The 13,168-nt window shown below is 54.5% G+C and overlaps 1 pseudogene; it reads right to left on the minus strand.

Moving 5' to 3' along the window:
• Nucleotides 1-335: 335 nt before the first annotated feature.
• LOC100431590 (uncharacterized protein C2orf27A-like) lies at nt 336-3,694 on the minus strand (annotated as a pseudogene).
• Between the last annotated feature and the right edge of the window lie 9,474 nt (nt 3,695-13,168).

Below are 13,168 nucleotides of genomic sequence, written 5' to 3' on the forward strand. Positions count from 1 at the left end.
AAAAGGTGACTGATCTGCCTGACAAATGAACCTACATGATCCCTCTTTCCACAAAGCTGGAGGGAGAGTCAACACAAGCAAAAATAGGTCAAAGTCTTCTAAAAGCCATACCTGAAGGGTTTTCAATATCACTTGATCAGATGGTAATTTAATCACACAAAGAACCACAACAAAACACACAACTATCAGAGGTTTTCAATGCCACCTCAAAAACACCATCTACAATATTAGGGAGTGAAAGAAGTCATGGAAGTTTCAAAAAATCAAACTTTATTTCAGTGTTATGGTAGAAATTTGAAATTCTTAGTTAAGCTATGAATAAATCCTTGGGCAGGCGCAGGCATGGAGATTCTAGGGTGCAGCTGCTGAGTTTAAAAGCTTCCTTTGGAGATGCCCCCTGGCCCCCTCAACCCCTGTCTGCCTGTCAAGAAGGGGCCATCCTGGGCAGCACATTAGAGGCAAATGACCCAGCTGCCCAGCTGAGGGCAAACCTCCATGCCTGGAGGAGGAGGTCGCCTCTGGGAGCAGGAGGACCTGCTGGAACCCCTGCTCACAGGCTCCTTTTCTTGCTCTCCAGCACCTCCTGCAGGCAGGCAAACACCCCCAGCAGCAGTAGCAGCAGGCCCTTCAGCAGCAGGGCTGCTGCTCTGCTCAGTGAGAGAAGTCCCTCTCCAGTGAGGCAGAGGAGCCCAGGTTGCACACCCTGGTCTCTGCTTCCATATCTTCCACTGTGCCCAGGACTGGAAGCAGTGTGGGAGCTGCTGGCTGGAGCTGTGCTGGTCACCCCCTCTCTGCCACCTCTAGCTCCAGCTACACTTTCAGCTCCAGGGCTGAGGCCGGTGGCTCTACAGGAGGTGCCATGAAGTCAGGCAGCTTCTCCCTGGGCTTGTCCTGGGCAGTCCCAGGGCAGCGGCAGGAGGGCCCTGGAGATTCCTCTAGCTCCAGCGCTGTCCTGGAGGGGGCTCTGCCCCTGGTGCTGGCACTGGCTCAACAGCTGGAACTGGAAATAGCTGTATTTCTGCACCTGAGGCAGGAGCTGAAAAAGGAGAGAGGTCACCAATATCACTCACTTTCCACTGGAATTTCCAAACATGAAAACAACCTCACTGAATTTAAAGGAGTTTCAGCCTGAAAACATTGTCCCTGGAAAGACTTCCAGACTGCAGGTGACCTCACCATGTGCCTGTGTCTCAATGAGCTCCAGAGGCTCCAGCTGGACAAGGACAATGTGCAGATGTGGCCCTGGTGGGATCACTGGTGAGGCCTGGCCTGGTAGCTCCATCTGGGGCCTGGTGTCTACCTGGTGACTCCTGTGCTGTGGTACCTGGGGGGCTTCTGTCAAATGGCCAGAGGCATCTGGGGTGAGGGATGAGCCTACAAGGGCATCATCGGAAAAGAAAGGCTCTCACTCCTGCCATTCCTGAAGCAGGAGCCTTGAGATGTGGGGATGCAGCACAAGAACACCTTGCTCTCTTGAGCATCTCCCACCAAGTGAGCTGGCTATGGGGCTAACTCTAGGATGTGGTTGCCTGGTTATCAGAATTCATTTTTTTTTTTTTTTTTGAGACATAGTCTCATTCTGTTGGCCAGACTGGAGTGCAGTGGCATGATCTCGGCTCACTGCAACATCCGCCTACTGGGTTCAGTCAATTCTCCTGCCTCAGTCTCCTGAGTAGCTGGGATTACAGGCACGAGACATGCACCACCACACCTGGCTAGTTTTTTGTGATTGTTTTTGTTGTTGTTGTTGTCATTGTTGTTGTTGTTTTTAAGACAGAGTCTCGCTCTCTTGCCCAGGCTGGATGGAGTGCAATGGCGCGATCTTGGCTCACTGCAAGCTCCGTGTCCCGGGTTCATGCCCTTCTCCTGCGTCAGCCTCCCGAGTAGCTGGGACTACAGGCACCCACCACTACGCCTGGCTAATTTTTGTATTTTTAGTAGAGACGGGGTTTCACTGTGTTAGCCAGGATGGTCTCGATCTCCTGCCTTGTTTGTTTTTTGTATTTTTAGTAGGCATGTGGTTTTACCATATTGGTCAGGCTGGTCTCGATCTCCTGATTTCATGATCCTCCTGCCTCAGCCTCCCAAAGTGCTGGGATTACAGGTGTGAGCCACCGTGCCTGGCCTGGTTACCAGAATTCTAACTTCTCTTAGGGTCTGTTGCCAAGGAAGTGAGGTCACTTCTTTAAGGTTCCATCCCCTCGGCCTCCTCTTTCCAGAAGACCTACTCAGGACCCCAGTGGGCTGCTGACTGCTCACCTTCCCCACAGGTCAACTCCTTACCTGTACACAGTTATGTCCACCCAGGGCCTGCTTGGACACCTGCACATGATGTTCTTCAGGGGCCTAGGAATCCACTTGGGGCCTGGGATCCTACAGGGGCCTAATGTTACCCTGCAGATTGGGTAGCTACCTGGGGACCAGGTATCAACCTGGGGACTGTGGTTGACTTGCGGGCTAATGTCCACCTGGGGACTGGTTATTCACCTGAGGCCTGATGCATACCTGGGGCCGAATGTCCCCCTCAGGGTGAATTCCACCTCAGGCCTGTATGTCCACCTGGGGCCTGATGTCTGCCTTAGATCTATGTCCCACTGGGGCCTTGTGTTCACCGGGGACTCGTATCCAGCTGTGGCCTGATGGCCTACTGCATCCTGTTGCTCACCTATGGCCTGGTGTCTACCTGGGGCTTGGTGATCCCCTGGGAGCTGGATATCAACCTGGGGCCTGGGTGTCCACTTAAGGCCTGATGAGTGCCTGGGGCCTGATTGTCCACCTGGGAACTGGGTGTCCACCTTGGGTCTGATGTCTACCTGAAGTTAGGTATCTACGTAACGCTTGGTGTCTACCTGTGGCCTGATGTCCACATGAGTCTGGGGTTCAGTTGGGGCCTGCTGTACATCTGGGACCTTGGTGTCTACTGAGGCCTGATGCCTACCTGGTGACTGCCATCCTCGAGGCCTGATATCCACCAGGGAATGGTTTATCCATGGAAATGGTTGCGTCCGCCTGGGGCTGGATGTTGCCCAGGGGCTAGATGTCCACCTGTGGCCCTGAGTCCACCTAGGGCCTGATGTCCACCTGGGGCATGGTGTTCACCTGAGACCCGGGTGTTTAAATAGGGCCTGATGTCCAGCTGGTGCCTAGGTGTCCACTGGGGGCCTTGTGTTAACCTGGGGACTGGTATCCAGCTGGGTCCTAATGACCACCTGGGTTGAATTATTCACCTAGAGCGTGGTATTCACTTAGGGCTTGAGTGTCAGCCTTGGACCTGGTGTCCACCTGGGCCTTGGGTATCAAACTAGGGGTTTGGTGTCCAGTTGAGACATCATTTGCACCTGGGGTCTGAGTGTTCTCATGAGGCCAGATGACCACTGGGGGCCTGAATGTCAACCTGGTGTCTGAAATTCACTGGAGGCCTAGGTATCCACCTGGGGTCTGATGTCCATCTGGGACTAGGTGTCAACATGTGGCCTGATGTAAACCTCTAGTTCAGTGTCCACCTTGGGCCTGATGTCCACTGGGGGACTGATGTTTACCTTCGATCTGATGTTTACCTGGAAACGGTGTATTCACCCATGGCCTGATGGTTACCTGGGGTTGAATGTCCAACTGCGGCCAGATATGCACCCGGAACCTGGGCATCCACCCGGGGCCTGATGCTCAGCTGGGGCCTGGAGTTCACCGGAGGCATGATGTCTACCTGAAGCTTAATGTTCATCTGAGTGCTGGATGTTCACCTGGGGCCTGATATCCACCTGGAGCCCAAGGACCCTTCTCAGGCCTGATGTCCACAAGTTGGCCTGGTATTCATCTGGGGCCTTCGTGTTAACCTGTGGCCTAATGTACTCCTGGGTTCTAGTGTCCTCTTGGGACCTGATGTCTACCAGGATCCTGGTATCCACCTGCGGCCTGGTATCCACCTAGGGCTTGATATTCACCTGGGTCCTAGGAATCCACTTCATAACTGGTGCCCATCGGGGTCCTGATGTTAACCTTGGGACTGGGTAACCACCTGAGGCCTGATGTCCACTTAGGGCATAAGTGTTTATCTGGGGTCTAGTGTTCACATGGGGCCTGATGTCAACCTTGAGACTAGGTATTCACCAGGGGACTAGTGTCCAGCTGGGGCCAGATATTCACTTGGGGCCTGGTGTCAACTTGAAGCATGGTTGTCAACCTAGGACCTGATGTCCAGTCCAGTGTCCACCTTGGGCCTGTTTTCTACCTGGGGCCTGTCTGTCCACATAGACTCTGGTATCAATCTGGGGCCTGGGTATTTACCGGGGTCCTGGATATTCATTGGTACATTATGTCTACTGGAGTCTTTGTGTCAATCTGAGCTCTGATGTCCATCTAGCGATTTGGTATCTACCTAAGGCCTGGTGTTTACATGGGGCCTGTAACAGGAGGTTCCAGATGAACTCAGATGTCTACCTGAGGCCTGATGTCCACCTGAGTTCTGAGTGTTTACATAGGGCATGCTGTCAACTTGGAACCTAAGTATTTACCTAGGGCCTGGGTGTCCACCTGGGGCCTGACTTCCAACTAGATCTTGTGTCAACATGGGGCCTGATGTCCACTTTGGGCCTAGGTAACTTCCTGATGACTAACGTCCACATGGCTCCTAAGGACCATCTGACACCTGGTATTAATTTAGAGACTGCTATCCACCTGGAGTCCAGGTATCCACTTGGGACCTGACGTTCACCTGGAGTGTAGGAATTCATGTGGAGCCTGGTGTCCACCTTGAGTGTGTGTATCCAATTGAGTGGTGGTGTCCACCTGCATTCCAGTGTATACCTGGGGCCTGATGTACACATGGGGCCTGGGCATCCATCTAGGACCTGATATTCAGATAAGGGCTGGAGTTCTCCTGGCCTGGTGTCCACATGGAGCCTAGGTGTACACTTGGAGCCTGATGTCCCAGGTGGATACCTGGGCCCCAGTGGTCATCAGATCCTAGGAAACTCTCAGGCCCCAGGTGCACATAAAGCTCCAAGTGGCCACCTAGGCCACAGGTTGATACACAGGGTCCAGGTGGACACTGGGTGCAAGATGAACACCAGGCCCCTGGTGAACACCTAGTCCTCAAGTGGACACCAGGCACTAGATTGACACATAGGTACCAGGTGGATATCAGGCTGCAGGTGAACACCAGGCCCCAGGTGGTTGGGTTACTTGTAGCATAGGTGGCTGTCAGGTCCCAGGTCTGTATCCACTCCCCACCTGAAAATCAGGATCCAGGTGGATACCCATGTCCTAGGTGAACACCAGGTTCCAAATGAACATCAGCCTCCAAGTGAACACACAGGCACCAGTTCAATACCAGCCTCAGGTAGACATCAGGACCCAGGTGGACCCCAGGCCCAATGTGCATGCCTAGTCTCTTGGAATACATCATTTTCAAGGTGGACACCCAGATTCTTCGTAGACATCTGGTGCCAGGTGGATATCTGGCTGCAGGTGGACATCAGGCCCCAGGTGGAGACCCAGTACACAGGTGTAAATCAGGCTCCAGTATTTCATCAGGCCTGAGTTAAACACTTGACTAAAGGTGTGCATCAAGACCCGGGTTGACACCCAGGCTTCAGGTGCACACTAGGCCCAAAGTGTACACCTGTGCCCAGGTGGGCATCAGGCCCAAGGTATACACCAGACCCCAAGTGGACATCAGGTTCCAGGTTGGCACCAGTCTCTAGGTAGATCCTTAGGCCCCAATTGGTCATCAGGCCCAGGGTGGATACCTTGACCCCAGGGGGTCACCAGGTCCCAGGCAGGCCTCAGATGGACACTAAGCCCTAGGTTAACACAAGATCTGAGATGGTTTCAGCCCCCATGTGGACTTTAGTCATAAGAAGCTTACCTAGGCCCTAAGTGGACATCAGGCCCCAGGTTGACACAATTAACCATGTAGAAGTCAGGCTCTAAGTAGACACCCAGGCCCTAGGTAAATACTTTGGTCCCAAGCCAACATCAGGCCCTATGTGGACACCCAGACTCCAGGCAGATGTCAGGCCCCAGGTGAACACTGAACTCAGGGTTGTCATCAGGCCCTAGGTTGACACATAGGCCTCAGGTAGACAATAGGCCTAGGTGAACTTCAGGCTCCAGATGAACATCGGGCTCCAGGAAGAAGTCTGTGCCCCAGTTAAACACCCGGTCTTAGGTAGACATCAGGCCTCAAATGGATGCCCAGGCCCCAGGTGTATATAAGGCCTCAGGCAAACAGCAGGCCCCAGGTAGACATTAGACACAAGATGGACATTCAGGCCACAAGTGAACATCTGTCCCCAGGTGGACATCCATCCCAAGATGGACATCAGGCCAGAGATGTACACCCAGGCCCTAGGAGAACCCCGGGCCCCAGGAGGACACTCAAGCACCAGAAGGACACCCAGTCCCTAGGTAACTACAAGGCCCCAAGTGGACATGATGTTCCAGATGGCTATGAGGCCCCAAGTGGATACTAGGCCCAGGTGGACCCCAGGTTTCAGGGGCACTCCAGGCCCCAGGGGAACACCAGGCCCTACGTAAGCATGCAGTCCCAGGTGGACATCAGGTGCCAGGAGGACACCAGGACCCAGTTGGTCATCAATCCACAGCTGAACACCAGTTCCCCATGAACACCAGTCCTCAGGTGTGCACCCAGTCCTCTCATGTGCATCAGGTGCCAGGCTGACATAGGCACCAGCTGAACTCTGGGCCTCAGGTGAACATCAGATCCCAGGTTGTCACCCAGGCCCCGGGTGAACACCAGGTTTTAGGTGGACATGAGGTCCTAGGTTGATGTCTATGCTCCTGGTGAACCTCAGGCCCTAGTGGACACCCAGGCTCTTTATAGACATCTGGCTCCATGTGCACTCCTAGGGCCCAGTTAGACATGATGCCCCAGAGGAACACCAGTCCTTAGTCACCTAAGACTGAATTCCCCTAGGGCTGGAGACTGAGTATTCACCTTGGGCCTAGGAATCTACCTGGGGCCAGATGTCGATCTGAGACCTGATGTCTACTCAGGTTCAGCTGTCCACCTAGGGCGGGGTGTTTTTCTGTGACCCAGAGTCTACCTGAAATCTTGGTGTCAACCTGGGGCCTACTTGGCCCCAGACTCCACTTGGAGTCTGATGTGCACCTGAAGCCTGAGTTTTCACCTAGGATCTGATGAGCACCTGGGGCCCAGGTTTCCATCTGAAACATCAGGCTCTAATTATACATCTGGGCCCCAGGTATACACTAGACACCAAAAGAACTCCAGCCCCTATCTTAACATGAGGTCCTAGGTGGATGCCCAGGCCTCATGTCTACACTAGGCCTCAGGTAGACACGACTCCAGGTGGGCATCAGGCCTGATATTGGCTCTATATCTCCACCCAAATCTCATGTTGAATTGTAATCCACATGGGTTGAAGAAGGGGCCTGGTGAGAGGTGATTGAATCATGGGGGCAGATTCATTTGCTGTTCTCGCGATAGAGTTCTTATGAGATCTGGTTATTTGAAAGTGTGTAGCACATCCCCCTCCTCTCTCCCTCCTCCTCCCCCATGGTAAAAAGGGCTTGCTTCCTCTTGGCTTTACATCATGATTGTAAGTGTCCCAAGCCCGCCCAGTCATGCTCCTTATTAAGCCTGAAGAACTGTGGGTCAGTTAAACCTCTTTTCCTCATAAGTTGCCCAATATCAGGTAGTTTTTTATAATAGTGTGAAAATGGACTAATACAAGGCCTTAGGATAACAACCATGCTTCAGGCCATAGGTAGACATCTGGCTGCAGCTGGACACTATTCCCCAGGTGGATACCTAGGCTCAAGGTTGACATTAGTCCCCAGGTAAACAACAAGCCCCAGGTGAATACCTATGCCCTAAGTAGACATCAGGCCTCAGGCTGACACTCAGTCTAAGCTCAACATTAGGCTCCAGGTGGACACCCAGACTCCAGGTGGATACTAGACCCCTGGGGTACACCAGACTCCTGGTAGGCATAAGGCCCCAGGAGGACACTAGAATCCAGGTGTACATAAAGCCACTGGTTGACACCAAGCTCTCAGATGAACACCAGGCCAACTAGTGGACATTAGGCACATGAGAACACTTGGGCACCAGGAAGGTATCAGGCCCCAGGTAAACATCAAACTTCAGGTGGACATCATTCTCCATGTAAACTCTAGCCCCAGCTAAACATCAGGCTCTAGGTGGAAGCCCAGACCCCAGGTGCACTTCTGGCCACAGTTGAAACTCTGTCCCCAGGTGAATATCAGACCATGGATGGATAGCAAGTCCCCAGGTGGACATCAGGTCAAAACTGAATATAAGTCTCTAGGAAGACATCTGGCTCCAGGTGGATACTGAACTAGAGGTTTATATCAGGCCCCAGGTTGACAGCAAGGCCCAGGTAGACAGCAGGCCCCAAGTGAAGACCAGGCCCAGGTGTATACTGAACTAGAGGTTTACATCAGGCCCCAGATTGACATTTAGTCCCCAGGTGGTCATGACACCTCAATTGGACACCAAGTCCTCAGGTTGATACCCAAGTCCCAGGTGGACACCAGGTCAAAGATGAACACAAGACCTAAGGTTGACACTCAAGCCCTAAGTGGACACCAGGCCCTAGGTGAATAATATGACCCAGGGGATCATTAGGACCCAGCTGCATACCAGTCCCTAGGTTTACATGAGGCCCCCAGTAGGTTCCTAAGCTCTAGTTGGACATGTGGTCTCCAGTAGACATCCAGGACTAAGGTGGACATCAAGCATCAGATGGACGTCTGGCCGCAGATGAACATCAAGCCTCATATGGATACCTAGTACCCAAAGCCCCAGTTGGATATCCAGTCTCCAGCTGAACATCAGCCCCTCGTGGACGCCCAGGCCCCAGGTGGATATCAGGTCTCAGGTGAACACAAGTCCCCAGGCAGACATCAGGCACCAGGTGCACACTCAGACCCCAAGAGGACATCTGTCCCCAGGTTGACATCACTGTCAAGGTGTACATTAGGCAACAGATGTACACCCAGGTCCAAGGCAGACACGAGTCCCCAGTAAAACTCAAGGCCCCAGGAGGATACTCAAGCCCTAGGTGGATGCCCAGACCTCAGGTAATTACAAGGCCCCAGGTGGATATCAGATTCCAGATGAACATTAGGCCCCAAGTGGATACCTAGGCACCAGGTAGACACCAGACCTCAGGTGCATCCCCCAGTCTCAGGTGCACACTAGGCCCCCAGTGAACACTGGCTCCAGGTGAGCACCCAGTCCAAGGTAGACACCATGACCCAGGTGGTCATTAGGCCACAGCTGAACACCAATCTTGAGTGAACACCAGATCCCAGGTGGGTACCTAGTCTCCAGGTGGATATTGGGCCCCAAGTGGACACCCAGCCCACAGATGAACATCAAGCTTCAGGTGGACATCATGCCTCAGGTAAACTCCGGGTCTCAGCCCAGCTGAACATCAGGCCGCAGGTGGATGCCTAGGTTCCAGGTGCACAACAGGTCACAGTTGGACATTCATCCCCAGGTGAACATCAGGCCATGGGTGGTAAACAGTCCACAGGTGGACATCAGGTCAAAGGTGAACATCAGTACTCTCAGGTGGACATCAGGCTCCAGGTTGACATCAAGCCCAAGGTGGACACTGAACTAGAGGTTTACATCAGGCCCCAGGTTGACACCCAGGCTCAGGTGGACATTAGGCCCCAGGTGGACACCTAGGCCCCTAGTAAACTTCAGATTCTAGGTTGACATTCAGGTCCCCAGTAGTCATTTGGCCCCATGTGGATACTCAGGCGCCAGGTTCACATGATATCTTAACTGGACACCAAGGGGCCAGTTTGATACCCAAGTCCTATGTGGATGCCAGGTCCAGGGTTACACTCAAGCCCCAAGTGGACACCAGGCCTTAGGTGAATAATACAACCCAGGCGGTCATTAGGCCCCAGAATGACACCAGTCCCAAAGTTAACAGGAAGCCCCCAGTGGGTACCTAGGCCCCAGCTGGACATCAGGCCTAATGTGGACACCCAGGATCAAGATGGACATCAGGACTCAGGTAGACATCTGGTGACAGGTGGACATCAAGCCTGGTGTGTACCTTGTCGCCAGGTGGTCATCAGGCCCCAGTTCAACACCAGTCCCTGGGTGGATTCCTTGGCTCCAGGTGGACATCCGGTCTTCAGCTGAACATCAGACCCCAGGTGAACACCAGGTCTTAGGTGGACATTAGGCCCCTGGGGGACATAAAGTACCAGTGGACATCCATGCTGCAGGTGGACACCCAGGGCCCAGATGGGCATCAGGCCCCATTTGGACATTGAGGCCCCAGGTGGATATCAGGCCTCAGGTGAACCCTAGGTCCAACATAGACATCAGGCCTTAGGTTGACACTCAAGCACCAGATGGACTGCTGCACCTAAGCAGAAAACAGACCCCTATCTGGATATCTAAGATACAGGTATACAACAGCCCCAGGCTGACATCCAGACCCCAGGTGGACAATATGCCCCAGGTGGACACCATAGCCCAGGTGAACAGCAGGCAACAGTTTGACACCAAGTACCTAAGTGAAACAAAGCCTTAGGTGATTACCAGGCCATAGGTAGTCATTAGTCTCCAGCTGGACAATAGTCCCTAGGTGGATACCTAGGCCCCAAGTGGACACTAGACCCCAGATTAACACAAAAAAACAAGTAAAAAATCAAGCCCCAAGTGGACAACCAGGCCCTAGGTAAATACACAAATCTCAAGCTGACACCAGGCCCTGTTTGGATACCCAAGCCCTAGGTGGACTTCAGGCCCCAGGTGAACACTGAACTCTAGAAGGTCTTCAGGCCCCGTGTTGACTACCTGGCCCCGGGGGGACACCAGGCATAGATGAACTTCAGGCACCAGCTATACATCAGGTTCCAGGTAAATGTCCAGGCCCCACGTGGATATCAAACCTCAGATGAACACCAGGCCCCAGGTAGACATCACAAACTAGGTGGACACTCAGGCCCCTACTGAATATCTGTCCCCAGGTGGACATCCATCCCAAGGTGGACATCAGGCCACAGATGTACACTTAAGCCTAAGGCAGACCCCAGGCCCCAGGAAAACTCCAGGCTCCATGAGGGCACTCAGACCCCAGGTGGATGAATTGGTCCTAGGTAAATACAAGGCCCCAGGTAGACATCAGGCTCCAGTGAACACGGGAGCCCAGGTGGGTACCTAGTCCCCAGGTGTGCATCAGGCAGAAGGTTGACCCAGTCCCCAGCTGAACTCTGGGCCCCAGCTGAACATCATAACCCAGATGGTCACCCAGGGTCCAGGTGAACACATGGTCTTAGGTGGACATCAGGCCCCACATGAACATCCAAGCCCCAGGTAGATATCAGGCCTTAGGTGTACACCAACCTCAGATGGGCATCTGGCTCCAGATGGCCATAGGTGGATAACTAAGCCTCTCCTGGATATCAGGCCCCAGGTAGACACCAGGCTCCAGGCGAACATCTAGCCCCAGGGGGACATCCAGCCCCTGGTGGACATCAGGGCTCACATGCATAAACAGTTTACAGATGGACACCTGCCACAGGTACCTCACCTCTACTCCCTGAAACCTCACTTCCCCTCATGGGCCATCTGTCTGACTTGGGGTACCCCTAGCCACCCTAGGCGCACACTGGACTCGAACCAGGGACGCCAGGGTCCCTGGGGCTCAGCGCAAGGGTTCATGGGAATACACTTTCGTCCGTGGGGGACCCAGTCCCCGCTTCTCGGCGGCGCAGTTTTTTTTTTCTCTGCCCCAGGTGCCTCACCTTCCCCTCATGGGCGTTCTGTCCCCCTTGGGGTACCCCTAGCGGCCCGAGGCGCACCCTGGGCTCGAACCAGGGATGCCAGGGTCTCCAGGGCGCAGCGCAAGGGCTGATGGGGAGACACTTTCTTCCGTGGGGGACCCAGGCCCCGCTTCTCCGAGGCGCGTTGTTTTTTTTTCCTCTGCCCCAGGTGGGTCACCTTCCCCTCATGGGCCTTCTGCCCCCTTTGGGGTACCCCTAGCGGCCCCAGGCACACGTTGAGCTCGAATAAGGGTCGCCAGGGTCCCCGGGGCACAGCGCAAGGGTTGATAGGAAGACACTTTCACCCGTGGGGGACGCAGGCCCCGCTTCTCCGCAGCGCGGTTTTTTTTTTTTCTTTTCTCTGCCCCAGGTGACTCACCTTCCCCTCATGGGCCTTCTGCCCGCTTTGGGTTACCCATAGCAGGCCAGAGGCGCACCCTGGATTGAAGCCAGGGATGACAGGGTCCCCGGGGCCCAGCGCAGGGACTGATGAGAAGGCACTTTCGTCCGTGGGGGACCCAGGCCCTGCTTCTCTGTGGCGCGTTTTTTTTTTTTCTTTTCTGTCATAGGTGCCTTACCTCTCCTCCCTCAAACCTCACCTTCCCCTCATAGGCTTTCTGCCCGCCACGGGGTACCCCAAGAGGCCCAAAGCGTACCCTGGTCTTGAATCAGGGATGCCAGGGTCCCCTGGGCCCAGCTCAGGGGCTGATGGGAAGACATTTTCGTCCGTGGGGGACCCAGGCCCCCCTTCTCCGCGGCACAGTTTTTTTCTCTCCCCTCATGGGCCTTCTGCCCGCTTTTGGGTACCCTAGCGGGCCCAAGGCGCACCCTGGGCTCGAACCAGGGTCGCCAGGGTCCACGGGGCCCAGCGCAAGGGCTAATGGGAAGGCACTTTCATCCGTGGGGGACCCAGGCCCCGCTACTCCGTGGTCTGTTTTTTTTTTTTTTCTCTGCCCCAGGTGCCTCCCTTTCCTCCCTCAAACCTCACCTTCCACTCATGGGCTTTCTGCCTGCGTTGGGGTACCCCTGACGACCCGAGCGCACCCTGGGCTCGAACCAGGGACGCCAGGGTCCACAGGGCCCAGCTCAGGGGCTGATGGGAAGACGCTTTCCTCTGTGGGGGTCCCAAGCTCTGCTCCTCCGCAGGGTTTTTTTTTTTTTTTTTTTTCTCTTCCCCAGGTGCCTCACCTTCCCTTTACGGGCTTTCTGCCCGCCTTTGGCTACCCCTAGGCGGGCCCGAGGCTCACCCTGGTTTCAAGCCAGGGATGCTAGGGTCCCCCGGGCCCAGCCCAGCGCTGATGGGAAGGGACTTTTGTCCGTGGGGGACCCAGGGCCCGCTTCTCAGCGGCGCGGTTTTTTTTTT

The sequence above is a fragment of the Pongo abelii genome, chromosome 16 (genome assembly GCF_028885655.2).
Source record: "Pongo abelii isolate AG06213 chromosome 16, NHGRI_mPonAbe1-v2.0_pri, whole genome shotgun sequence".
NCBI classification, from domain to species: Eukaryota; Metazoa; Chordata; class Mammalia; order Primates; family Hominidae; genus Pongo; species Pongo abelii.